Source organism: Tamandua tetradactyla, chromosome 1 (assembly GCF_023851605.1).
Source record: "Tamandua tetradactyla isolate mTamTet1 chromosome 1, mTamTet1.pri, whole genome shotgun sequence".
NCBI classification, from domain to species: Eukaryota; Metazoa; Chordata; class Mammalia; order Pilosa; family Myrmecophagidae; genus Tamandua; species Tamandua tetradactyla.
Genome location: NC_135327.1, coordinates 167,700,784 through 167,727,499, shown reverse-complemented (window position 1 = coordinate 167,727,499; position 26,716 = coordinate 167,700,784). Strand labels below are relative to the sequence as shown.

At 35.1% G+C, this 26,716-nt stretch overlaps 1 long non-coding RNA gene and 1 pseudogene across 2 annotated transcripts in view; one reads left to right on the top strand and one right to left on the bottom strand.

Annotated features, from left to right (window-relative positions):
- Positions 1-479: 479 nt before the first annotated feature.
- Positions 480-26,716, top strand: part of LOC143687217 (uncharacterized) — a 70,942-nt gene continuing 44,705 nt past the window's right edge. Inside the window, exons 1-3 of one of the 2 annotated variants that reach the window (XR_013177467.1) lie at positions 480-588; positions 6,064-6,209; positions 6,971-7,095. This is a non-coding gene — a long non-coding RNA (uncharacterized LOC143687217). Of the gene's footprint in view, positions 589-6,063; positions 6,210-6,940; positions 7,096-26,716 lie in introns of both variants that reach the window. The other variant, XR_013177466.1, reaches the window with a different exon arrangement.
- Positions 12,089-14,106, bottom strand: LOC143679433 (nuclear ubiquitous casein and cyclin-dependent kinase substrate 1 pseudogene; annotated as a pseudogene).

Below are 26,716 nucleotides of genomic sequence, written 5' to 3'. Positions count from 1 at the left end.
CTGGTTTCTTAGCCTAATGTTTTCAAGGTTCAACCATGTTGTAGCCTATATCAACACGTCAATTCCCTTTTAGAGTTGAACCATATTCCATTGTATAGATACATTACAGTTTGCTTCTCTGTTCTCATTTGATGGGCACTTGGATTATTTCCACTTTTTTGGCTATTATGATTGACTTGCTGTGAACATTTGCTCATGTTTTTGCATGAACATATGTGTGGTAGGTTGAATTATGTACCTCAATTTAGACATGTTCTTAAACTTAGGCCATATCTCTGTGGGTGCAAACCTATTGTAAATAGGAGCTTTGGAAATGTTATTTTTAGTTAACGCATTACCAACTGCATCAGGTGGGTCTTAAACCTATTGTTGGAGAACTTTTATAAAAAGTCACTAGTAAGAGGTGGATGTTGGAAGCCTGTGGGAAACTGGAAGAGAATGTAGAGGACATCACAATGTGATAAGAACTAGAGATGCAAGCCAGTTTTACTGTGAAAGGAATATGATCATAAAAAAAAATTCCAATTTTTATCAGCAAATACTGTTAAAAGATACCAAGAAAATACTGCTGAAGATTTGGAAAAGCAGGTAATAGATCAAATTACTAGTGTGGGAAGTAGAATGGAAGTAGATATTTCTAACATGTCTTATCTTAGGATAACTGATAATGATGAAATACTCAAGTTAATTTTCTGTATTTTATTTATTGTGCTTTAAAATAGTTATATGATCGATTTTATGTTGCATGATTTTTTTCTCAATAAAAACAGAATTAAAAAATAAATACACCACCTGAAATTCATTCTTGAAGACTCACTTTGGAAATATCCTCTCCCAAAGGATCTTGCTACAATGGAAGACGGTACTAGAAAAGATATTTAAGTTGCCCTATTAGTTTCCATCATATCAAACATTTCATCAAACAATAGGAGTAAGACAACCCTATGACTACAGCTCTTTGAGGGTAGAGAAAGGAAGAAGTGACATCATTTTAAAGGAAACGAATCAAATTTCAATATGAGATGAAGGAGAGAAGGATATTAAAGGTAGAGGCAGTGGCATGGAAAACATGAAAGAATCACACAGTGTGGCCAAAAGATATGATACAAAGGCTATATACTGGAATGAGGCAGGATGTATATAACTTCTGATAATGAACTTTGGATTTTTGAGAAAAGAACGAGTTCACACCATAAGTTTAGATTGTTTATTATTGTTGTTATTTCTACTATTATTATGTTGATGATGATGATGATTTTACACAAAGAATACTTTTATGATGACTCTCTTGAAATACTCAAGAGAAGATATACTGGATGAAATCTTGACAGTAAATGATTCATAGAATAGGAAAAAAAACTTTAAGAAAAAATGAATGCAACTACAATTATTGTGGATTGGTTATCTTGATTGCATTGAAAAAATGGATGGAGAGCAGGTTGAGGAAATAGCATCATGTATGAAATGCATGTATTGCCCTATCTTTTAGCAAGCTATTGTAGCCCAGACAATAAAGCCAGAAGTGTACAAAATGCTTCATTAAGTCAATATAATTAGTTAAAAGTAAAGATTTTTCTAAATAGTTGTCCTTAAAATGACGTATAACGAGAAGTGGTCTGACCTCACAAATTTCATATATTACTTTAGAAATGTTTTGCCTACATGTGACGAAATATTTAGGAGTTGAACTTAGATATTAACTATGCACATTTAAAAGCATTATTTTGGAAAAGAAAGGTTTTCCAAAGTTTGAGACATTTTTCTCATAATTAGTATCTCCAAGAGATTTTATTTTTAATCTCCCCTTTCAAAGTACAGTGACATTTTAAGAGTGGACCAGGAAATTATTGAGTTTTTGAAAGAAACTTGTGCTATGGAGTGAAAATGCTGGATATGACTGGTAATATTTCTATTATTTGATGAAAATAATATATCTCATCTATAAAAATTCGCATATTTGAAAACTTAGCTAATTTTCTAACATTTAAAAATCTTTGCTGCTATGCAAAAAGAGCCTCTCTACTAGTTTGTTAGCTGTGCAACTCTGAAAAGGGGCACAGAAACCAAACACGAAAACTAGGCTTCGGAGGAGAGGCAAAGTCTGCGCAGTCCTTGCTCGGAAAATGGCCTTCGACCTCTTCCCAGCCTGTACTGGAGTGACCACAGCCACTGGGGCCACACCAGACCCTCTTCAAATCATCTAAAATGCCTTCTTTTTAAATAAAAATCTCTGTAGTACTGATTTTTCAGCCTTTTAATGTCTATAGCAGCCATGGTGATAGCGCCTCTTTCATTCATCATATTGGTAACTTATGTCTTTCTCTTGCTCCCTTGGTCAGTTTAGCAGTGGATTTCTTAATTTCATTTGTCTTTTCAAAGGACCAAGTGTTGGCTTTGCTGATTTTGTGTTTTTCTTTTTTATTTCACTGATTATTGCTTTTAACTTTGTTACTTACATTCTCCTATTTAATTTAGTTTAACTTGCTTTTTTATTTCTAGTTTCTCATGATGGCTGTTTAGATCACCGACTTTAAACCTTTGTCTTTTAAATATAAGGATTTAGAGCTATAAGTGTTTTTCTAATAACTGTTTTGGTGGCATCCCTCAAATTTTGTCATGTTATTTTTAGATAAAATTCAGTTTGAAATATTTTAAAATTTTCTTGTGATTTCTTTTGGCCCATGGTGTGTTTAGAATTTGTATTTAATTTCCAAATAGTTGATGATCTTCCAGAAATGACATTATTGTTCATTTCTAATTTCTTTCCATTATTTAGAGAACATACTCTGAATGATCTTTTATATTCTGTTGAGGTTTATTTTATGGCCAAGCATATGGTATATTTTGTTGTATGTTTCCTGTGCACTTGAACAGAATGTGTATTGTACACGTGATGGTATAATATAGTATCAATTTCAATTAGATTAGGATAATTGAGAGCATTACTCAAATCTTTTATATCATTGGTGATTATTTTTTGCTTCTTTTTTCTATAAATTATTGAGAAATGAGTGGCAAAATATGCAAATATGAATGTGAATTTGCCTATTTTCCTCTTATTTACCTGCAATGTAATTTTTGATGTAGTTAAGGTTATGTCTACCATGTTACAATTTGTTTTCTCCTTGTTGCATATATTTTTTTTTTTACCATTTTTTTGGCTTCTTTTATGTTAATCAAGAATTTTTTAAAATTTCATGTATTTATCCTGTTGATTAACTATGCTTCTTTGTATTGTTTTTAACAGTTGGGATTAAAATATACCTCTTTGAGTTATTTGAGCAAACGCATCCTAATGAAGTATATTGTTTCTAAGTGTTCTGAATTGTTCACTCATAAAAGCCAAGAACCAAAGTACATATTGACTTTATCGCTCTGTATACTGAATGTGCACCAAATCATCTAATATCAAAATTTGATTTCCAGTTTGCTGGAAATAGAAATACTGCCGTAATTCTAAAGGTTCACTTGTAGTCTAATATAAAATAAGCATTAATCTGTTTCCTCTTAAAAAGCCTTTATCTGACCCTATATTCTCTTTTAAAATGCAAATATGTATGACAGGTATAAGAGTCTTAAAAAAATAATAAAGTCAGTTATTTTTCCTAAAGATTATGATTGTGTAGAATGTGCACTGAACAAGGGTCCTGGAAGAGGGGGCAGGTGGGAACTGAAATCTGGGCACACTATAAAGTGGTTAGAGTGGGGCTGGATTCCCCTGGATAAAATGGAAACTTTCCTAATGCATTGAAGTTGTCTCATGTGTCAGCAGTAAACCTAGATGAAGGCTTTAATTGCACGGGTCATAGGAAGCTATGAAGAAAGCATGTGAGCCATACCAAGAAAGATGGGGGCGGGGAATGAAGCTTAGAAAGAAGAGAAAAAGATGATGAAGACAAGTTTTCTGTTTGGTCATCAGTATACTCTCATTGATTATGGTCTTTATCTGTTTTTTTTTTCCTTTGCATAATCTAAACCTGTCGATGAAATATAAAAGGCAAAGGACCATGGTTCTTTTACTCCCCGTATTTTTGTTGAAAATCTATAAATACTAGATGGTTAGATACAATAATAATAATATAGGGTTCTTGTATCTATATTATCTTTGGTGAAACTCCTGTCTCCTATCCTCAGCAATGACGTTTAGGTGGACTTGACCTCTGCCATCTACTCTCTGTTCCTGGTAGTGATTTTTGTTTTGTTTTTTGTTTGTTGTATGACAGAGGTCACATTTCATTCTTTTTCCATGTGTGTATACCATTATTGCAATACCATTTGTTGAATTTTTCTTTGTTTGTTTGCTTGTTTTGGAAAGTACCTGGGCTGGAAATAGAACCTGGGTCTTCTGCGTGGCGGGAGAGAATTCTACCACTGAACCATCCTTGCATCCCCTCCTGGTAGTCACTTTAATTAGGTAAAGCTGAACCCTCATATTTGCAATCATGTGCAATCCAGTTTGGATAAATGAGGCACAAGGAGATGTTTTCTGACTATTTGGCTTATATAACCTCTTTTTTCTTTTCAATGGGAGCTACTAGAAGAGATGTTTCTCTTTGGGATGGCATATTGAAATGCTACCATTTGTAGAGCTGGCTTGATTACAATACCCCAGAGGAAAGTGTTGCTAAAAGGATAATAGAAAAACAGAACCGGAGCCCTGATAACATTGAATTTTTGTTTGTCTGAGCTGAGTTTAGAGGAGATTATGAGGGTGTGTATATAAATGTGCGTATGTCTGTCTGTGTGTAGGTGGCAGGAGGTTTGGAAGAAAATAAGGCTAAATGGTAAGAATTGGGCTCGAAAAATTGAATGATTTTGAATGTACTTTATCCTTTAAGCTTTGTGGAACCATCTATGGTTTTTTATGTGAGAAGCAAATACTTTTTATGACAAATGTCAAATTTCACAGCTCTGCAGTTAGAGATAACAGAGACCTAAATTTTGCATCACTAACATCCTGAAAGTTTTTATATGCAATATGATCTCTGTATAATCACAATGAAAGCTGTAATTAATTGAACACTGTCAAAATTAATTGTAATCTGAAAGGCCTAGGATGCCATACATCACGTCAAACTTTATTTGAGTCTTTTTAAAAGGTAAGTCTGTTTTTCAGTTGGCTTGAAACCTTCCCTAAAGCATTCCTTTCCAGTTGAAATCTTTTCATTGTGAGCAGGAATAAAGCAATGTGCTTGACATAGCTAGATGAAACACATCACCATTGTACCTGACAGCCAAGAAATTTAAACTGACAAGAGCTACTTAAAAGAGTCATAGAAAAAGTGGACTTTGAACTTATGAACGTAATCAACAGTCACTGAAGGGGCCCTGGGCACAATGGAGGAAATTTTCCTTTTTGCACATCTCCTTTCTCATATGTTTACTTAAATAACCAGGTTTCTTCTTATTATTTATAGTTCTCTCAAAATGCTTTAAAATGCTACTAAAAGCAAATGCAATAGACTGAAAACAGATACAGAGTTATATAACCCATTATTTTAGCTTTACTTTCTATAGTTAAAGATGAATCTCATTCTCTTTCAGCCTCAATAAGAAAAAAAGATATAGGGTTACATAACACAATTTTTCAGCTTTACTTTATATAATTAAGAATGAAGCCGATTCCCTACCTCACCCTACCTTACGTCAGTGAGAATAGAAATGGTTGTCCTCACTTTTACACATCATTAGAATTGGCATTATATATTGGTCACACTGGAAGAGGCACTTATTTTGCTATCAAATCACTCAGCAAATTCTGTATTTGCTTGTATAATCAAATATATTAAAACGCATTCACTTATAGCTCTCTGCCACTTTCTCATTCTGTATAATCATTTTACTTAGTGTACTTATCAATAGTTATGTTCACTGGCTATTTTGAGCTGTTTCTTTCCTGGCACATGGCAAGATTGCATTTTGTGACCTCATTTGAAGTTAGGAATGGCCTTGCGACTGTCCTTTGTTAATAAAATGTGAAGGGAAATGATGAGAATTATTTTCAGGCAGAAGATTTAAAGTCAACATAAAATTTGCTTTCTTTTTCGTTTTCTTTTGCCTTAGCAATTAAAGAAGCTCAGTGATGGATCCTCCCTCTGCCTGGCTTCAGGGACAATGACATAAAGCAGAATCTCCAGGTTGACCCTCAATGGCCATGCAGTTCATTCTGGCCAGGAAATATGAGCAGACATGGCATGAGTCTATTCCAGGTTAATGATACTGATCAAAAGTTGTGGGGTGTCTGCCTGATGTGCTCAAATGACCAATTCCTGAGACACCAGGCTTTAGCAGGAGATTAGATAGCCAATGAGCACAAAAAACTGTCTCCTTAAACTGCAATAACTCTGATGATTTTACAATACCGAAAGATGGGCTGGCTTTAGGATAATGAGCCCAGTGGCTCAAAATGATGTGGTCAGAGATGATCTAATTATTGAGCATGCACAGACTGATTACATGCTTAGTCAGAGAATGTATGTGAGAAAATAGTGGCCTTAATATGATGATGGGCATGAGTTTTAGTATTATAATGAGGTATAGATCATTTATACAGTAAAGTTGAAGCTACTGTGCACGTCACAGAGGCCAATTTTGGTTAGGTTCAGCTCTGTCTAGCAAGACAGAATTAAGGTGGGTTAATTCTGAGCTGATACAAGGCCCTTCATTAATAAACATTAGGCTCTGTCTTTAGTGATCATAAGACCCCAAAGTTGAAAAACAGGATAAGAGGATACAAGTGGTAGACGGTCTTTATAATCGTAAGATAAAGGCCATATAGTTATACAATCATTATCAGAGCTCAAGTAGCTCCACTACAGTTTAGAAATGTCAGGTATTTCCCTCAGACTACTCTAATACACCAGAAAGTAAAAAAGAAATATATATATATAATGATTCAGTAGTTACAATTCCTTGTTAAATCCTAATTTCTTGGTTACAGCTAAAACCAACGAGCCTCCTCTTTCCCTAGTTGCACCTTTTCAGAAATGACAATGGAGCAGTGTATTGAGGAGTCATCACCACCAGATTTTAGCAGTCTGGAATTCAGAGTCATCAGACACTTGGGAGTATGACCTAATTTGCAATGGATTTTGTGTGAGTACAAAATAAACTTCATAATGATAAAATGTTTAACTCACTAGAAAGACATTAAAAGTCTAAATTGTATATATTTAGTAAAATAAAAATATAAAAAGCTAATATTGATAAAATTACAAAGAGAAGTTGACAAATTCATTGTTATAGTCATGTCAAGAATAACCTTAACAATAGTATAAAATAGTGAAGAAACTGAAGATTTGGACAGGACAATTCACAATCTTAATTTAATGGACTTACATAGGGCATTTCATAAAACAATTAGAGAACCCGTCTCAATATTGCAAGTTCCTTCTCAATATTCCTTCTCAATAATACAAGTTACACACATGGAAATTGAACAAATATATTGCCATAAAACAAGCCTCCATAAAGTTCAAAGATTAGTATTATATCGGCTCTTCCAAAGCATGTATATCCTCTAGAGAAAGAGAACCAACAGGAGAGATCTGTAAATATGAGATTTATAAAGGTGTCTCAGGCAACAGAAGGAACGGAAGAGTCTAAAATCCATAGGGCAGCTGTGAAGCTGGCAGCTCGGATGAAGGGTCTTGAAGAACTCTGCAGGAGAGGCTCACTGGCTGAAGAAGAAGTGAAAGAATCTCCTTCCTTAAATGTCTCCATCTGATTGGATTATCTCATTTGCAGCAGGCACTCCCTTAGTTGATCTCAGGTGCAATCAACCACAGCTGCAATCAACTGACTGATGATTTAATAATCCAGCCTTCCGGTTTATCAACCAGCCATGAAATATGCTTGCTGTAACATTCAGGGCAATGCTTGCCTAACCAGACAACTGGGCATCATCACTGGACAAGTTGACACCAGAACCTAACCATCACAGCATGGAAAATAGAGGAAAAATTCCTCTACTTAGTAATTGAGCTGGCATAACTTAGAACGTTAAAAAGAGGCTAGGATGATACACGAAAGGTAAACAGTATAACATTAATTTATTTGGAAATTCCTAAAGACATTTATCCTAAGATAAAGTGTCATGACTGAACTGGGTATAGTCCAGGAATACAACAGCAGTTATTAAAAAAGAATAACTACAAATGTCATTCCCCATTTTAATAGATAAAGGGAAAATGATCTGACAGTACAAAATAATTCTGATACCTGCAAAGAAAGTGTTTTGATGAATTTCAGCACCTTTCATGAAAATAATGCTTACCAATAAGGAAAAAAAGGAAACTACTTAACCTGTTAAATGATCTACTAATATTATACAGCAAAAATAGGCTTATGTTTGAAGGCTGTCTCATTCAATCAGGGGTGAACAAACATGCCTTGTCACCACATCTTCTTTTGATTTTACTGGAGGCATCAGCAAACAAAGCAATAGAAGTTAAAACAAACAAAAATGAAATATCATCACTCAAGGAGAAAACAAGACTGTCAAAGCTGTCATTATCACACATGTGATAGAACTTTTTTCATGGAAGACAAAAAGTCATTTATAGAGTGTTATTAGAATTAAAATGTTTGGATAGAAGATTAAAATACAAAAATAAATTGGAATTCTATCAACAGCAGTGGCCAGCTTTGCACTCTCTGCCAGTCTTGGACTTACTTCTTCACTGCCTATTGATGAAAGCAGATCCATCTGTAATACTAATATTAGGTTATCTATTGTTTTCCTACATCTCATATCATTGCATATATAGAAAACGATAATGTTTGCTCAGTAATCTAGGTTAAATGAACAAGGCAGCCTTTGGCTGGAGAGGACCAGACCGGAGAACAAAGATCCTCATATTGACATAGCAACTTGAAGCGTACAAAATGTTTTCAAAGATGCTTTGATCTAGCAAGTAGAAATATGCTGCCGTTTCCAATGAAGTTCTTTTTTCTTGAATAGATCAGATTAAAATGTTGATTCTTCATATACAACTTTCGTTGGACACACCCTTTTGGCAACAAAGCCTTCTTTGAACACATTGTAAAAGTTGAGAGCTATTCTTATTATGCTACCAAATTGTCTCTTCAAACCATTCATTTGCCTGTGAAAATATCTATATTCTTAGCATGTATGTGATAGATAATGAGATTCAAACGAGGTATAGTAGTTGACTCAATAAGAATCAGATCTGGAATGTTCTTTTAATCTTAAGGCCTATAAGACAAGATTTATAGCTTCAGTATTTTGTCAACATTAACCAGTTATAAGTTGGAGTGCAAAACAACACGAAAGAGAGCCAATTATTTTGGAAACTTCGCACTAAAACTTGTCTGTAAAATATGACTCAACAACTGTTCTTTCAGTTTTTGCCTATGGATTTATACATTTAAATATTTCTGTATCTTAAAAAGTATATGATATATATTTTAATACCACTTCAACCATAACTTGAGGCAGAGGTAGAAGGTTAAAACATTAATGTGAAAATCAGTTATGTACATTACACTCAGGATTCAAATTCATGAGATTTGTAAATCAGTTTCCTCCATTCCCTCCATCCCAGTCATGCCATTCAAAAAATTTCAACCTACGTCGGAAGTTTTTTGTCAGCTAATAGGAGCTCGGCAACTCTGATGTGCTTGCTTCATTTACCTGCTTATTTCAGATTTTCATTTATCTTTTTTTTTCTTTTTGCATGTGCAGGCACTGGGAATTGAACCCAATTCTGTCCAGCAAGGCAGGCAAAAATCCTGCCACTGGAGCCACCGCTGCACCGCCCTCCATTTATTATTATTTTTAAACAGTTGTCAGCATTACATGTGACACATCAGCCCACTTACACAGCAAATGCAAATCCTTTTGAATTTTACTTGCAATTTCTGAACTTCTTTAGTTTGTTTCAGTTTTGTTGTGTCAGCATAATTTGACTTTTTTTTTTTTTTGCCATTAGGGATAGTTCTATTGGTGATTCTTCATTGTTTTAAAGACAATAGAGACTAAAACAGACATGTTCAATTAGACAGTTCTTCAGTTTTGTACAACTACAGGGTGTATATTTCAATAGCAACATTCTAGATTACTTCATTATCTTAGGACAGATAATACAAAATAATTGCATAACTGATTGCTGTTTGAGAGGGTACCATGAAAAGAAATGCATATATGCACACCCTGCTCCATTATGGTATTTAACTGTGTTTAACTTTTTTTTGGCCAACCGTTGTTTTATTTTTATTTGTTAAAATGACAATTCAGATTGTATTTTTGTGACTATTCAAATAGTGTATTATTATTATTTAGAAATTTAGCCTTATATTTTATCAGTATTGTCATTTATAGATCCTCTTTAGATTTTTAGTAAGATTTGATGCCATTTAAATTCTTTGAGCCTTTCTTTCAGGATCAATACGCATCAAAATCAAATTGCTGCATGTCTTTTATCAAAGAGCACAGTTATATATTCATGCAGATATATTTTCAAAGTTGTGTGAGGCTTAAAGCCACATACATGCACTTTCATTTCTCTCTGTATAAGGAGTAGCAAAGGTATTTGTTTAAAATCAAAGCAGAATATCCTGGATAAATTTAGAGGAGTAAATCTAGGCTCACAAAACCTCTTAACTCAAACATCTAATAAAAGTAATATCAATTAGAAAAACATGCAAAAGAAATTAAACAGTAAATTGATCATACACCTTCGTGCCATAAGGTATATGCAGCATTCTGGTCCTGAAGGAGAGTTCAACCTCAGATCTTTCCCCCTTTTCCTATATCTTGACACCCCCACCCTCCAATAGAAAGCACTGTCCTTTCCTGGAAGGATCCCTACAGATTCTCTCCTTGTATCTCTGATCAAACATAGATATATGAAGTCTGGGAAAGGGGAAGGACACAGTAATGGGCTTAGGAAAATCACGATTCGCCATCTGGGACCAGATGTATCATCTCCAGTTCCAAACTGGGTTTCTTTTTTTGCTAAAATCCTAAACATTGTCAGTTTGAAAAATCCACTGTGAGGTATGTATAGTTTGATCTTGCCATTTAAATTCTAGGTTTTGTTTGGTTGGTTGTTCTTCTTTTTGATCTCTGATAAATTTATCCAAAAAACAGAATCGATTCATATATATTAAAAAATGTGAACCGTTAGAGAATGAGATTTGAAAGCAAGTGTGATTTCAGTTCTGGTGCTTCTGCCTTTTTGTTGTTGTTGTTAAGCTTCTTAAAGACTGTAACAGGATAAAAGGATCACTGGCGCCAAGTCTCTTTGAGACAGCAAGTGATGAAATAATAAAAGGAAACCCGTACCCTTAAAGAAGGTCAGGTAACCCCATTCCCCAACCCCTTTCCCAGGCAAAAATATGAATACTTTTAGTAACAATTCAGAATTCATTTTTCTCTCATACCTGCCCCATCAGTGGAAATTTATAGTCATGATATTTTTAGACAACTATACTCACGTAGATAGGCCTACACATTTATATTAGATGGCAACTGATTTTCTAAAAACTCCAGGTAGAGGAAGAAGCAATCATCTCTAACTAAAACCCTTTATACACCTTTTGATTACTGTTCACTTTGCTATCATTTAGCAAAAGGCAAAATTTTATAGTGTTCACCTCAAATCTTATTGCTTTCTGACTGTGGTATACCTTCTGTTAAAAACAAAAAGATGAAACAGTCAATCCAGTGATCAATGTGACATGGCTTTTTGGGTTGGAGGGGAGGGGAGGCACAGAGAAGACCAACAGACAAAAGGTAACTTCAACATACAATGATTTTCATAAGAAAAAAAAAAAGAAATCAGAAAATGCATCAACAAAGGAAGAAAAAGCATTCAAAGCCTGTAAGTCAAGCAATAGCCGAGACCACCTATCTCTTTTTCTTTCTTTTTTTGCATGGGCAGGCACTGGGAATCAAACCCGGAGCTCTGGCATGGTAGGTGAGAACTCTGCCTACTGAGCCACCATGGCCTGCCCCAAAACACCTATCTTAAGAAGGAGTCTTCCTCCCTCCCTCCCTCCCTCCTTTCTTTCTTTCTTTCTTTATTATTATTATTATTAAATAAAACCTCCCCCTAAACCATCATCACTTATAATCCTCCCCAGACTGGGCTTCATCCTCAGACCCTGCATCCCCGGGGTTTTCAGGTGGAGGGCTTAAAGATGGTTTCTTCTCTGGAGGTCTCTCTGGTTCCTCTTCTTCTCGGGGGAAGGGGTCTTTTCCTTTGATGCCTTGCAAGCTGTGGGACCGCCCACTTTCCCTTTGCCTTTCACTGGACTTGGTGTCACTGTAGCCTTCAGCCTGGACTTGGGTATTTTCTCTTCTTTTCTCTCAGGCTCGGCCTTCTTTACGAGCTTTCTGGTTTTCTTTTTTGAACCGCCGTAGTTACTGTCATCATCCTCTTCCATTAAGAAATCTTGATGGCTGCCAGACTGTCTCATGGAAAGGTGCTGCGTCCTCTCCTTCTGGTTCTTCCTCACTGCCCACACCTTCCCCCAGCATCTCTCTCTGTTTAGAAGCTGCTTTCCATGCTGCCTGCTGTTGCTGGCGCACATTTTTATGATCTTCGTTTTCATCTTTGCTGTCTTCTGCTGAATGAGAATCATCCTTTTTCGGTTTTCACGTCTTTTTCCTCTGAGTCTTCACTATCTTCCTGTGAATTCTTTCCGGATCGCCTCTTGCTTTTAGCTTCCCTGGGAGATGATGGAATTCTTGTAGCTGGAGGGCCTGAATCTCGTCCATAATCTTCATCAGCGTCATCAAATTTCTGACACTGTGAATAATAAACTACTTCTAACAGGCTGAAGCATGTTCGCTGTCGAAACAGGACCCAGGTGAGAAGCCAAAGACCAGGAACCCCCACCCTTGGCACTCGGCACTCTTCCGCTCCCCTCCCCCTCCCCTCCCCCTTCCCTCCTCCTCCCCTCCCCCTTCCCTCCTCCTCCCCCTCCCTTCCCCCTACCCTCCCCTTTCCCTCCCCTATCTCCCCCTCGCCCAAACTTTGCTGTTGAAGCTGCTGCCACCGAACCCTGAGCTAGGGGCTTCTCAAACGCCACTGCTTCTTGATCAGAGGATTCCCGTGCGCCCCCATTCAAATTGGGATTCTTTTAGCAAAATACTGTGTGTATAGCACACTTATTTTCTCCAAGTTGGAGAAAAAGATGAAGGTTCAACTCTTACCTCTTCCCTCTTCAGACTAAAGGAAATGACTGGCTCTGAAGGATAAAATGTGAGAAACAAACAATTAAGATAGATTGTATTACAGAATCATAGGTCTTACAGCTCTCCATGGAGTTGGGGGAATAATGTGAATAATGAATATATCCCGACTGAAAAGTACATCACCCCCCCCCAAAAAAAAAAAGCTATCCATGTTCTGTTCCATGGAACCTATAAATGTTGCTTTATATGGACAAATATTATAGATGTGATTAAATTAAGGATCTTGTGTTGGAGAGATTACCTTGGATTATTCTGATGGGCTCTAAATGCAATCTCATGCATCCTTACAAAAGGGAGATGGGGGAGATTTCACAGACACACACCACATCCGATGTGGAGATTTCACACACACTCACACACACACACACACAGAAGAGAAGGTAAGGTGACTAAGGACTCAGACACTGAGCTGTTGCAGCCACAATGCTAGGAATGCCAGTAGCCACCAGAATCTAGAAGCAAGGGTGGATTCTCCTAGAGCCTCTAGAGAGCTTGGCCCTGCCAATACCACATTTTTGGCCCAGTGAGACTTATTTCAGCCCCCTGGCTGTCAGAACTGCGAGACAATAAATTTATGTTGTTTTAAGCCACCGAATTTTTGGTAATTTTTTAGAGCAGTCTCAGGAAACTAACACAATACCCTATAGGAATATGACATAGTTTCTACTTCATAAGTCTTCCCTATCTTTGGCAGGGATAGAGAAAACTCTTCTTCAATACCGCCGACCATCCTGTCTGTCCTTTGCAGTGAAGTTTCTGTAAAGAAGAGTTGACGCCTGAAGTAATTTCCTTAAGCCCAATCTTTCTGCAATCGGGTTTTCCCTTCACCCACTAAAATTGCAGTCAGTAGGACTTTCTCTTGACTTTGTTGAAGGTGACATGGCTGATCCCTTCTTCTGTCCTGAAACTTATTGCTTACCATGGTGGTTTCACAGACAACTCTACAAATTCTCCTTTTGCCTTGAGCAAAATTTAATGTTTCAGGGGCCTTTTTCTTTCCACCCACCTTTTAAAATTTATTCCAGGTCTCGATTTTGATCCTCTTAACTTTGCATTCTAGAAGCTTACCCTGACATTTTTCCTTTGCACCCATGAAAACATTCTGAAATGAATTAGCCAGATTTAACTAGGCACATATAAAAATGGCATTATTTTTCTATATAAGCAAAGAAGTATAAATCACATAACACTTCTATTTTCATTATTTCCCATTTCCCATCATAGGAAATCTGCTCACACTTAACTGAAAACATGCTGCTACTTTTTGAGATTATTCTGATAGTAAGAAAAAGAAGAAAAGAAAAGGAAGAAAAAAATTAAAATAAATGATTTCTCAAGCAAATAAACCTTAGGCTAATAAGTTAACTACATTCATATGAGTAATCCTTTCTTTAAAAAACATTTATGGACTATAGCACTTCAAAGTCATTTATTAAATGTTCATAACACCATAATATATTTCTTTCAGTCTGTTTATCATCATTTCACAAGAGAAAAATAATCCATACAATGTGAAATTGAGAGATTTAAAGTCCCTACACATGGTTTAATGATCTATACGCTTTCATGAAATATGAAAAATGTGTTTGGTGTGAAGTGAGTTTATTTTGGCATTTTCATAAAACAGTCTTTGGGACCAAGGTTGTAAGAACTGGAATTAGTTTTAGGAATTGTAGGAATTATCCTCATGTGTGGCATTGCTTCTTATTCCAGGTATGTAGAAAAATTCCTTTATTTCCTACTTCACAGCTAAATCCCTTTACTAAAACCTGACATTTTTCTCTTGGAAATACATTATTCTAGATGAAGTCTTTGATCATTTGGTAACAATTCAAAGGACTATAGTAACGATAACATATCAACTCAGCAAGTCAAAAAGTATTTGAAAATTTCCAAATTATAGTTTACAAATGAATAGGTATAAACCCATGGGTACTGGAAATATTGAGAGTCTTTGTGGAGGGAGGGAGTTAGAGAAAAGAGGAGCTAATGGTTGGTCAGCATGAAAGGAAGACAATAGATTGAAGAGAGTAACATTGCTGAAAACAAGGCTCAGAAATTCTACAGTTTCCACTGAGGGCTAAATTATAACTAAAGGCTATCCTGTTCAGAATTGCTTAACAGTTTTAATAGCACACAAGATAGTATCTCTGTGTCTCTGACTGAGTTCTACTCAATAGATAAAATATGTATAAGACCCTCAGAGTCATTAATTGTATAATTTCTATCCTTCTCCCTTAGATTGTATTCCGTTTGTTAAGACTTGCCCGTTTGTACAACACACATCATTACAACACACAAATTTGTAAGAAGCTTAGATTCTTCATAAATTGTGTATACTTAGAAATTATAAAATGGGTGAGAAAATTGATGATGCACTTAACAAAAAGTTCTTTTTTAAAGCTTAGATAATGACAGAAATAATTGATCATATGTACTCAATATATGAATGTGATATAAGTATTGATTTAGTTTAAAAAAAAAGCAAGCATATTGTCTGCCTTGAATGTAATATTGGCTTTGCAGACTACCTGCCTATAAATATACTTGGCACCTTTAGTCTTATGTACTTCCAGTTTATGTCAAATAATAAATACCTTTGCAAGAGATTTTATACCAATGCGTAAATTTCTAAAATCATATTCAGATATAAAGACAGAGAGTAAGTATCTGGAAGTTGATATTTCAAAAGTAGCACATAGTTTTCCTAAGATTTGGAGGGTACATTTTATTATCAATTATCCTACAAACATAATAACTTAATATCCTCAAACAAGTTTGGGGGTTTTAAGTTATTCTTTGAGAATTTGTCCCTAAGACTCTGTTCAGATAAACTATGAACTGATTGGAAGTCAGAAGACTTCAAGCATAAAACTGCTAAAATGACCAAGAGTCAATGTAATATTCTAAATGATATGCACCAGTCCAACCAAAAGGGACCCCAGAGGCCCCAATTCATCTCCTGGCAGTAGTGGAAGCAGATGTTGAGTAAGTACAGAATAGAACTCACCCAGGAGAACTGAGTGCAGGATGAAAGTTCTGACTTGGAGCAAAAAGTTTGTAAAGTAAATGGAAAAAATTCTAAATCTAGTGGTGTGGTAATCTAAAGAGTGAAAGAGATCAGAGGGAAGATTTAGTTTTCAGAGATCATTGATGACTTTGGCAGACTTAAAACAGACGAGATAGAGGGAAGAAAGAGATGATAGATACAGAAGAGTGATTCTTATGTAAGAGGCAATAGCCCTTTATGAGACTGTATCTGAATTTCTTAGGAGGGGAGCAAGAGGACTAAAATAGTTCATGTGAATTGCTAAACAATAGTTGATGACATTTCATATGAGAAGGAGTTAAGTAAAATTGAGATAGAGTATATGTTTGAAATGCTTAGAAAGAAGGCATTAAATAAGATTGGTAATAGCTAGAGAGGATGTATATGTGGAATAATTATGTTGAGCAAAACAATGTTGATAATATTGGTTTCTTAGCTACCTTTGAGTACACTTTTGTTGATATATTATTCAATGAATGTGAAATTCATTGCACTCGTCCACGAGAAAGCTCTATATAAAGTCCCTGATATTACAGCAGTTTTATTGTTATTAATGGTCCAAACTGGAATAGAGCTCATTTGAACTCCCATTTGCTTTTGAGTGAGACAGCCAATCTATTTAAAAATATATTATGATTGAGTGGTCATAGTTGAGAGAACTGATTAGGAACTACTTCAACATGGAAAATGAAGAACTCATTGGCTTAATTTTCTGTTAACAGGGCTTTTGAGCCCTTTTAACTAGCTCCAAGTTTTCACGGCGATAGCAAAAGTTAGTGGTGAATTGGGTGAGAATACTGCTCTGATTCTCCCTAGCCGCTAAAATGTTATTCTCACATAGAATTGGAGCCACAGCTTTTTGGAGTCTACAATGACAGAGCTACTTTGTAATAATAGAGATTTAAAACGGAAGTGTCTCCTTGGCCTTTCTGAGGACTCTGACTTGTCTTTCAGTGATCTTGGTGCTTGAGGCTTTTGATTGAGTAATTTACCGCACTCTCTTTTGTAAGGATTGTGCTATGGCTCATTCAGTCTTCAAGAAAATTCATTATTGTCTCATCATGTCATCACAAGAGCTGTGGCAAATATTATGTCTTTTATTTTATGAGCCCCAGGTCTGTTCTGCATTTTATATACAAGTTACAAAAATCTGTTCAAGATCGAAAGATCTTATTATCTATTTTTCTTTCTCCTTCTCTCTTCCTCTGCTGCTTTACAGGACACTCTAGAGATATATCCTGGAACAAGAATAAAATTTATGTATTTTTTGATTAAACATTCTTGATCATTTGACTGGAATTTATGTTATCACATTTATTGACCATCAAAATAATTTAGTAAAGTGAGAGATTAACATGTGTCGCTTATTCTATATCTGGCCCTATACTATAAATTTTTTTAATACTTATTGAGTCATATAAAAAGAGAGTGCTCTTTCTTAGAAGATTATTAAAGTAAGGGAGATCAAGAGGGTTAAAGTAAAATTTCAAAGGATTTTCCCTTGCAGATGGATGTTAGCATTTGCCTAAGGAAAATCAGAAAGAGACATCCTCATATGCGCAACTTCACTGTCCCATTGCTCAGGTGAAGTTGAACATCAAAGGATAAGCTTTGCGTACACAAAAAATGTATTTCTTTTATGGGAGGCCTATCGCTGCATTTGTGTTCATTGGTCCATGTCACCAGCATTATAGAAGGGCTTTACTGCAAATAAAAAACAGCATTTTATTTAATCCTTGGTTTATCATATTGTAACATTCCTGGATTTTTTAATTTGGATAGGACATGAATATGTGCACATATGTAGATGCATACAGAATAAAAGCAGGCCATTAGACTTCAATAATGAGCTATGATTTTGAAATATATCTGCATCATTTCAAATTGCATTCTTTAAAGACACACCAGCAAAAAAAAAAAAAAAAAGTTTTCATGTGCTGATTATTATTAGTCTTAAAATCTCTTTTCTTTTTTTTTAAATTTTTATATTAAACAAAATGCATATTATTTTAGAGCGATAGAAAATAAAAATTACCTGTATTCTTACAATCTTTAGGAAACCACAATTACAATTTTCAAATTTTGCTGCATGCCCTATAAAAAGAGAGATTTTTAGCTAAATATGCATTTCTATTAAATTATTTATATTTGATGAAACTCAGAAAAATGGTGTTATACTATATAGATTCTTGGTAATCAGCTTCCCCAATTTACTAATTCATAACCACCCCTACATGATAAACATGCATATATAATTTTTTTTTATTAACGGAAAAAAAAAAGTTAACACAACATTTAGAAATCATACCATTCTACATATGCAATCAGTAATTCTTAACATCATCACATAGATGCATGATCATCGTTTCTTAGTACATTTGCATCGGTTTAGAGGAACTAGCAACACAACAGAAAAAGATACAGAATGTTAATATAGAGAAAAGAAATAAAAGTAGTAATAATAGTAAAAACAAAAAACAAAAAAAACAAAAAAAACCCTATAGCTCAGATGCAGCTTCATTCGGTGTTTTAACATGATTACTTTACAATTAGGTATTATTGTGCTGTCCATTTTTGAGTTTTTGTATCTAGTCCTGTTGCACAGTCTGTATCCCTTCAGCTCCAATTACCCATTATCTTATCCTGTTTCTAACTCCTGCTGGACTCTGTTACCAATGACATATTTCAAGTTTATTCTCGAATGTCCGTTCACATCAGTGGGACCATACAGTATTTGTCCTTTAGTTTTTGGCTGGACTCACTCAGCATAATATTCTCTAGGTCCATCCATGTTATTACATGGTTCATAAGTTTATCTTGTCTTAAAGCTGCATAATATTCCATCGTATGTATATACCACAGTTTGTTTAGCCATTCTTCTGTTGATGGACATTTTGGCTGTTTCCATCTCTTTTCATATATAATTTTAATGACTTTCTAATATTTCATTTTATGACTATACCATGATTAATTTTATGTCTTCCCTATTTAGTGGAATTTAGCCTGATTTTACTTAAATAAGTTGTTAGGAGCATGTTCATAGATTTATTTTTATGACATTTATTTCTGTATAATGTATTTCTAAGCCTGAAATTGCTTGTTAAATAAATGATCACAAGTTTCAGACTTTTGCTGCATATTCCCAAAATGTCTTCCAGAAAATGGTCTAATATACATACCCAGTATAAATATATCAGTATTTCTCATACTTTTAATAGTTGTTTGCCTGTCAGCATGGTTTAAAATCAGATTATATATTTTATCATTCCAACACATAATCAATATATTGAGTTATTTCAAGGTACTGTTTTTAGTTTCTTCGACTGCTCAAGCACATACCTTGAAGTGGGTCAGGTGAAACAATGGGAATTTATTCACTTATAGCTTGAGGCTGGGTAAATAGTCCAAATAAGGCATCGTCACAGTGATGCTTTCTTCCTAAAGAGTGTGGCGTCTGGGACTGGCTGTTGGCGATATTTGGTCTTTAGCTTGTCCCCCAGCAAGTCACGTGGCAGCAACTTTGTTCTCTCCATTCTTTTCTGGGTTCCTCTGATGGTTGCTATTCAGCTTTTTGCTCCCTGTGACTTTGTCTATCTGAAATACATTCTGCTTTTAAAGGATTCCAGTAATAGGATTAAGACCCATCCTGATTGGACTGAGCTAAACTTAACCGAAGTAACCTCATCAAGAGTTCCTCCTTACTATGAATTCACACCCACAAGAATGGATTAGATTTCAAAAGATACTTTTTCGGAGTACATGCAGCTTCAACCCATCACAGGTACTAAATCTCTGAAATCCACTGTATATTTTTATTTTCACCACATTTCAACTCAAATGCTGAATTTTCCTTGGAAATACTTCTATATTTTATTAAATGTACAGTAGAAAAAGTAGATTCACATATCTAAGTTGAGCCAAACACACAAGGTTTCCAATAATTGAATCAAGTACCAATGTAAAAGTTTCAATTCGATTTAATTAAAATTAAATTGAAAAAACTCAAACCCTCAGTCATGTTGCAAGTGCTTAATAGCCACATTCGGCCAGGATTTTATAGCACAGATATCAAATGCTTAGAGATCAACTATACCCTACACAATCTGATCCCATAAATTCTGTGACCTCATTTCTTACTTTTCTCCTCATTTGTTCTTCTGCAGCAATCTATCTTCCCTCCTGTTTTTGAGACACTGCAGGCTTCTTAGGATCTTTGCATTAGTTATTCCCTCTGCCTAGAGTACTCTTCCTTTAAATCTTCTCATGTGTGGCCAGTACTGCTTCATGCCTTTGCTTGTATGTCCCCTTACCAATGAGCTTTCATGACCTTTGCTACTCCCTTCTCACTTTTCTATATTCCTTGTCCTGCTTTATCTTTCTTATAATTCATTTCCTCCTATTTGTCTGTCTCCCCATATTAGAATATAAACACTGCAAAATCAGGGACATCTGCTCACACCTAGGTCTCAATGCCACGCACATAGAGGACAGACAAATATTCATTTAATGTGAAAACGTCATTTATAACTCCTAATTATCAGGTCCTGTGTGTGTACCTGTGTATCTGCTACTGCTCCTTTCTCTCTTCTTCTTCCTCCTCCTTCCTTTCCTTTTCATTATAACTATCTATCTTAAGAACCATTTTCCCCCACCCTAAGTCTTACCATGCACTCCACGAAATCTCCTACCAAACCCTAATTTGCACTGATGGATCAATGGGTGAGAAATATTTTCACTTCAAATATGGATGGGTTGTAAACTTCAGGCATGCAACTAAATATGCTTAGGAAAGAAAAAATGCTTGCAAGGACTAGGATTACACAGTGTTTTGACCCGCAAATATGTTCTACCATGTACCTGAAGGTAGGTGAGTTAAGGCAAGTAATTATCTCTCGTTTCTTCTGTTAGACAAAAATCAGTTATTCCCAAAGTAGAGCATATCTGTGATTCTGTAGTAGACAGTAATTACAACCTCATGCATATATGTATTTAAGAATTGTTTGCATAATGAATACTTGGCGCTGAAAGATCATATAAACAGAAAATTTTATCAAGAGTATTAAAATAAGGCTCAGATCATCAATAGCTGTATCAGCTATTTATCAATCAAAGTACTTAGATCACATTTATAAATATTTATTATAAACACTGGTAATTTAATAGATTGCAAAATTTTAATTATAATAAAGTACCCATAATTACAGAAGGAGCAATCAGCATTTTCAGAGAACTCTTTTCTCTTTTGCTATATCTTTTACAATCTTCTTTCTGATCTGCTCATAATACAGAAGAAAATAAATTTTGGTGGATGAAAATTATTATAAGAATTTTAATATGTAAGAAATACTTACAATCTTAGGTAAATCTATCTATTCCAATACTTCTTCTTGTGAAGTTGCAAAAGTACTGCCTCCGAGGTAATTTTCTCAGTTGCCCAATTTCTTGGTATTACTGAAGGGAATGCACCAAGTTTTTACCGGTGTCATTTTACTATGGCCACCACTGCCTTTGTTATTTCAGGATGGGTTCCTCTAATGCTTTCTAATTAAATATCTATTTGAATACTCTCGAGGGAGTCAGGTCATAAAACTGCTCATTTGCAGTGAAATGGAGCATATGGAATGCATAATGTTGGTCTTGGCGTCCTTGGAATCGCTCTCTGTTTGCTTTGAGTTTGAATTGAAGATCCAGATGAAACCCATTTTAACATAGTGCATGAATCCCCAGATTAAATAGGAAATTAGAATTGCACAGGGATTTGACACCTTGCATTGTATTCCTTGGCATTACTGAGTTGATCTGGAATGTGTCCTTCCCATACCCCTCTGCCTCCTAAGCAGCTAGTGATGCTTCAAGACCCAAGACAATCTCCATTTCCTCTGGGACAATGTTTCCAATTTCTGCAAGCAGTTAGTTGTTTCTTACTCTGAGCTACCATAGCCCATTGCTCACACAGCTCTATGTTTAGCACTTTAGACACTAATTTGTAAAAAAACACACTTAATTTATAAACTACAACTGTAGGACTCATCTTTTATTCCTTTTTCTTCCTTAACCTTTCTGACCTAATCAGTCACCAAATGTTTTCAATTTTATCCTTATTGGATGTGGTAGAAAGAATCACAAGCCTTCAAAGGTGTAAATGTCCCAATCCTTGCTATGTGACCCTGGACAAATTCAACCCTCCATGCTTCAGGTTCTGCATGTTTAAACTGGGGATTTTAGAAGTTACTGAATGGGTTGTTATGGAGATTAAATGAGTGGCATGTGTGCACAAGGAATGTCTAGCAGAAAGTAAGCACTCAAGAATGCAATTATTATGAACTATATAGAAATTCAGAAATTTACCTGCACTGTTTCATTTGAACCTTGCTAAAGTCTGTGAAGTATTCACATTATTCCCGATGCAGATAAGGAAATTGATACCTAGAGAAGATAAATAACTATGTGAGGTGTGTCAGAACCAGGATCCAGGTACCCAGCCATCTAACCCCAAAGCCTGCTTCTTTACGATCTTTATTTAAACACTTACTTTTATTTAATCAATTCAGAAATTAATTTTTTTAAGTTTTGAAATTAATTTTCCATATTGAACTAACCTTTTATGTATGTAACAAATTGAGATCTCTTAAAGAATTGATTGGATTTGGTGGTGCAGCAGGGAAGGACTGTTATAAACTCTCAGCATAATAATGACTGAGCTGTTTATACTCAAGGAGAGTTATATTCAGATGAAAAATCTTCTCCTGAATATGAGCTCAAAGTAAAATATAAGAGTAAGTCTGATATTTATCTTAAAGCCTGTTTTGCAATAAAAGAATCATGCACATTAAGAAGTCAGCAGCTTATATATGGTAAGTAAATTGCAGAAGAGCCAATTAAATGTATTTCCTCTAAGTAAGGAGTAGCTGAGCAGACTTTTAAGTGAGAAGCTGTTATTGAAGTAAAATTATTGCAAAAAGAGAAGAGGAGTTGGGCCAACAGTCTTGGTTCTATTATTTCTCAGAATTTGAACTTGATCTTAACTAGCACATTTTACACCATCTTTACAAAATTTCATTTGGACATATTTGCATCAAATGTTCTGCACTTAAAATTCACAACTTAAGGTTAGTGTAAGACCCTGCTAGTCAAGGACTGTAAACTATGTATGTTTATAATCTCATGTTGGCTCATTCATGTATTCACTCAACAAATTCTCACTGCTTACTGTGTGCCAGGAACTGCTCTTAAGTCTTAAGATAAAAATGTGAGCAAGACAGTAAAAGATACTGTCTAATAAAGAGTTTAGATTTTAGTGGGGGAAGATAAGCAATAACTAAATACATGTGATATTTCATGTTTTCAAAACAAATGCATCTTGAGTCAACACAGTTAGCTTGCAGTTGCTAACCACTTTTTTTTTTTTTTCACGTGCATGATCTGGGAATTGAACCCAGGTCTCCCGCAGAGAGGGCAAGCATCCTACCACTGAACCACCCACGCACCCAGCTAACCACGTTTTTTACTTTCTCTTTATTTAGTGTGATAACAATTCTGAAAAACAGTTTTGGCAGATATTTTTATTTTTCAGGAAGGGTAGCAGAGAAGTCTGTAGATTTAAAAATCTTTTTAAGCTTACACAGCTAGTTAACAATCAAACCAGAATGAAAACATGTATCTTTAGATTCTTCAGTACGGATGTCATGCAATTTTATGATAATCGTTTAGATCATCTGGTATGTGTAAAACCTAGGACTATGCAGAAATAACTTTGGTGGCCTTTATCTATACCTGTACCATGCTGCTCCAAATAGCACTAGCTTCTCCAAGGTGATAATATATCCTAGCCTATATTTAAAGTCTACTCTTACAGGATCATAACAGTTTTAAGAGCCAAATGCAATTTATATAACAATGGTTGGTGGTAAATAGAAAGAAAAAAATCAATTCTTGCTTTTCCAGCACAAATACATTATTTTTATATAAGAATTTCAGTTCAATTCCTCTCAAAATGGTGTCTAGGAAACAGAGCCGGACTCAGTTACCTTCAAATTTTTGTTCAAATATCCAAAAAGTGAATAAAAACAAAACAGAAAAAAAAAAGCAAATAACTCAGGAAGCTGACCAAATGCATAATAACTCAGAGGAGTTTTGCTAAATGTAAATCTTGAAAGTTGTTGGAGAAAATCAATTTGTGGTCTGCTTATGCTTCAACTCTTGAAGAAAGCAAACCAACCATCTATAAGAACATAGAAAATACAATTTAGCCTAATCTCTTACTTTCTGCCCAGTAATTCAGAGGAACATATTTGTACCAATGAGTAAGCTGAGTCAACAACCCCCTCTATTATACATGGGAAATAGCTCTACATCATACTCCTTTTCCCCAGTTTTACACCACTCCCTTCCCACACTCTGTTTCCCAAGTTGCCTGTTTTATGGAGGATTCTACCGCAGATCATGATATGAAACCAGAACTAGATACCAGAATTAGACTAGGCATAGGAATAATGCCTGTACTCCAGCCATTAAGTCGAAGCTAGTGTTCAGTCAGTACACATGGCTCAGCAATTGCTGTCTGTCCATTTGTAGGCTGGAGGGGAATATGAGGCTGCTCCATGGTAGATATTTACTGACAGTCAGTCCTGGTCCTCTCTGAGACACAAGACCAAAGAAATAGAGGGGAAGGCGGAATCCAAGGGACAAATAGAGAAAGACTGAAAGCAAAATGTGTTGCACAAAGGACACAGAGTAGCAGAAATTATGAGATAGAGAAACAACAGCAAGGGAATCTGTTGGAAAAACCAATGTAGTCATCCCAGGCTTGAAAGAAAAGGGCTACCAGCTACCAGAATCCAGAGTGAGTAACTATCTACAGAGTGGTTTTTCTCTGTTTGTTCCTGTGTCTTTGGCTGTGAGGAATACAACCAATGCTTAGCACCACATCATGGAGGGAGCTGGGGGAATAAGTGCCTCCTTCACCCCTTCATGCCCTCCAATCTCCTGTTGATACTTCCATAAAGTGGAATTCAGCTAGAAGCTAGATGACAGAGGAGCCACTGATAAGGTTCACGCCAGTCAGGTCAGCTTCCAGGGTCCAGGAAAGGAGGAGTTATAAACAAATAAACCAATATGCACTCAAGTGAGAAAAAAAAAATGAAGTAATATTATGAAGAGAAATCTTGCAAGTAAATATTTTGGTAAAAATAATGTTACCTACAAGACTGGAAGATTGGTTTCATGCACCTGCCCTATATATAACATTGCATTTTGTAATTCAAGATGGAAACGCCTTTTCAAAGAATTCTTAACTTGAAGATTAATGGATGGGCTTCAGGCACTTCTTGAAATATAACAATCCAGATAAAATTTTATTAGTATTTTGTATTTAAACAAATGCATGTTTTTTTTTGTTTGCTTTTTTAATGTAGGGCCCCATACTTTTCATTAAATTCTTAAAGGTGTTTGAACAGTACAAAGCAATGGATCAGTACAAAGTCAAGATAAAAATATTATAAGCAAAAAAGTTATATTCAGGATAGGTTTCATATAAAATAGAAGTAGAAGACAATCCTGGACATATGCCTTTGAAATATATTCCCTTGGTGACCTTGAAAAAACCTACTTCAGTAACTGAAGCATGAACTAAGATTAAAAGTGCAAGAATGAGAATATTGTGATCTAGAAATCAAATAAGTTTAAAATAATTGTTGAAATTATTTTGATAAAAATAAATATACATTGTGAATTAATTTAATAATAAATATTTGTGTACAAATCATCAATCTACTATAACAAACACTAAGTTTGCATTTGGGGTGGAGAAAAGTGGGGAGGTGGAGGTGGGGAATAAAAATAAAATGTTTTAAATTTATAGTCTTGTATATAGAATAGGTAAGGGATGATTTATTATTAATTAAATTTGAGAAGTATAGTTTAAATCATGTTTTTGAGATACTTCCTGGAAATTAGTGGAAGAATTAACAAGGGCATGAATTCCAAATCACTGTGGAAAATGGCATAGTTCATATAGCAGAAAAGAGAAAAAAACAAAGGAAACAGCAAGATATATTAATATTAGATTAAAAACGTAACCAACCACATAGATTATATAAATATCTATGTAAATGTAATATGTTCCCATATTAGAAAAATATCCAACTATAGTATGCTCATAAGAAACGCATCTAGGAAAGTTAGAGGTTGGAAATTAAAGGATGCACAAAGATTATTCAGGAACTTATGAACAAAATGTGTGGGCAGCAATAGTAATTTATGAAACTTTAATTCGAGGAAAATGCATTAAAATGACAGTTTTCTTTGCTAAATCTGACAAAATGCAATATACCAGAAGTGGATGGGCGTTTACAATGAGGCTTTATTAACTTACAAGTTTGCAATTCTGAGACCATGAAAATGTCCAAATCAAGGCATCAACAGGACATGGACTCTGAAGACAG